Below are 3,211 nucleotides of genomic sequence, written 5' to 3' on the forward strand. Positions count from 1 at the left end.
TTTATAGAATATGAAATGCTTTTGAAGTAAATTTACTTTGAAATACAGATTTTAAAATATTGTACTTCAGACAATATAAAATTATACTGCAGGTCATCGCTCCAATTGGCTTAGTTTAATTTTCCCTAACAGACCCATGCTTTTTTTCCAGGTTTTAGTCCCCCCAAATTGTTTTCTTTTTGACCCGAAAGAAGCTGTTTTGCACAAGTTCTGAATCTAGACAAGCTAGTACAGAAAATGTTACATTCCAGCTCTTGGATCGGAATACCCCACCAATGCTCACCAGCCTCCAACCTCCAGCCCCATTTTCTCCCCCCCACCATTAAAAAAATTTTTCTTGCTGCAAGCCATAAGAAAAATTAGTTGTCAGTACTTGAGCATCTCTTGGCCAAGAGCCATGTTTCATTAAAATATGGATCTAAACTCAAATGGAAGGGCTTATCCATGACATTTACAGTTGAGTGGATTATTAAGATTTGTTGATACCTCAATTTACTGCTACAACTATAAATAAAAACAACCAACAGGAATTTATTTCTTTTCCTTTCCCCGTCTTATTTCCTGGGTAGATCCCCTGACTTCCACCATTGGATCTACTCTTAAGTGATTTGTTTCTGTCTATTATTTCTCTACCAGCTCCCTTTCCAATTTTTTTCTGTCATTCTGTTATAGATGCTTAATCATATGGCCTGTGTTCTTTATTAGAAAGAAATCATCAAGATGATATACAGGGTGATGCAGCAATCAACCTAAGATTTATGATTTAGAAAACTGATTGCTACTGTTCTGACAGATATCAACTAACTCCTTCAGGCTCAGCATCCTCCAAGAGTGGAAATCTGCCACCTTTACCTATTTTGGCCCTTATGACTCCAAGCCCAGAGCAACATGGTTGACTCTTAATTGCCCTCTGAAATGGCTTAAGATGCAGTGAACCTTACTTTTCTGTTGGATTCCTGGTTCTATTTCACCAAGCTTCTTACTTTCATAACCTAAATTTTTTGAGAGAAAGTCAGGTCCTCTAATATTTTATTAAATATTACTTCAAAGATTCACTTGATTTGTGTGTATTAATTATATTTTTATTCTTTCCAAAAAAGTTGTGTTCACTATTCTTCAGTGCTGTGTTGTCCAAATATCAGAAGAGTCATCAATCCTTAGTGAGTCTAGCAGATGACAGTGAGGAAGAGGATATTAAGGAAGGAAAATACAAGAAAAATTTTAAGAATTCAGGAAAGGCAGCCCTGGGAATCTCTTGCTAAACAGCTTCAGGATCTGGAAAGCCAAGGGTCAGCTTTACAAGCAAAACAAAGCAAAAATGCTACAGAGCTTCATAGCAATTGCAGCTATTGGATATAGACTTTGCATTTGATTCTGCTCTTTTTCAGTGGATTATAAAAAAAAACACAAAGTAATGATTAAATGCATTTACATTTTCATGTTCTGAAGCATCACAACCATTTATTTTGATATGGAACACTAAGAATAGCAAGTTCAATGTCACAAGTTATGAAATTACATTAATCCTTTATCGGGTATAACACTGCAAAACATCCACAGAAGTTTCAGACTCTTACCTGCCTGCAGATACCATTTTGAATGCGGAGTTCAATTTTCTTTAAAAATTTGAAATGGAAATCAAATTTAAATGTTAATTTTTTACAAATTAAAAAATCTCATTATCCATACTTAGACCAAAAACAAACCTGAAAATAAAATTTCCAAGCAAGCGCTTTCATGACTTCAACTTTCTACTTAGTCATGTTTTAATATATTTTCTATTTTGGAAGATAGCTAAAATGCAGAACCTTAAACTGCCTTTTTTTAAGACCTGTTTAAAAAAAAATTATTAGTTTGACTTATTACAATAAATCTTCTGAACTTTAAGATTCATCACCTAGTGATTTTTGTTTTACTTTTTCCACAGCTGTGTATTTATCAAAGTTATGCAATAGTCTTTCAAAACATACTTGCTCCTATAATAGCAAGATTTCAGTAACTGAGATACAGCAAAATGTTTAATTGTTCACATTAAACCTGATTGTATTTAAATCAATAACATGTGGAAAGTACAAAATTCTGGCTTCCGCTGGAGCAATTTTGCAGGACTTGATGCCTTTTCAAAATTCATCAGTTTGAAATTTGTCTACTTTTATAAATAGTCCCAAGTTACAATTATAAACTCAGCATAATACTTAATAGTGGTAACTGGATGACCAATAAGTGGGAGCATATTTATGCATTATACACTCAATGTTAAATTGCCAATAGTTGTTTTTCCAATTGGATTGTAGTAATAATGCAATTTTAGTAGATGTAGAATGCCTGATTGTATTAGTCAAAACAAGACAACTGTTAATAAATGTCCAAAATGTTTTCAAGATGTGAGAAATGAAATGTGTTCTGAACATGTCAAAATTTACATAATTGAGAGGGGGCTATAGAAAATTCTGACAACTAAGTAGTTCCTATAAATGAATATTTAAAAATAAAACCATTGATGCTTACAGCAGAGGATGCCATTTAGCCTATTGTGCATACAGGCTCTTGCTAGAGGGGAAAAAAATGAAGCTCCTCAGCTTGCACAACTAAAATAAGATTCATATGATGTCTGGCATTACCAGTGGAGCATTAGTTTGCTAATGCACAGCAGAAAAGATTACTGTGTATATATTGTACTCAATTTACTAACTAAATAAAATTCAAATGCTCTTATTAAACAGTAGTTTATGGTGCAGTTGTACCATCCATATTTTGTCAATGAAAAATTCATGAAGTACAGGAGTTAACTATTTGCATATTCAGTGGCTGTGTACATTTATAGTCCACATTATCCTGTTTTGAACAGTTCTTGCAAGGATTGTGAAAATTGGCAGAGTATTAAATAGCAGATGGAAAATGGGACAAAAAGAACAAAGTATCTAACCATGAAACTTCACTAATCCATGTTTAGATTTGACATTTAGAATCACCGGCTGGCTAAATATGAATCTGTCAAGTTGAAATTGAAATAAATTATATATTAGAATGTAAAGCTCTCCTTTTGGAATTTAAGTTACTGTTTAGATTACAAAAATGTTAACCTTGAAAACATTGTATTTAACATTAAAAATAAAATGCAGTGTTCGTTGATATTGTAAACAACAGCATGTAATGACTGCATAATGCTGGTGGTCACACTGAACTAGGATGTGCTTCGATATTTGAGAAG

The sequence above is a fragment of the Pristis pectinata genome, chromosome 17 (assembly GCF_009764475.1).
Source record: "Pristis pectinata isolate sPriPec2 chromosome 17, sPriPec2.1.pri, whole genome shotgun sequence".
NCBI classification, from domain to species: Eukaryota; Metazoa; Chordata; class Chondrichthyes; order Rhinopristiformes; family Pristidae; genus Pristis; species Pristis pectinata.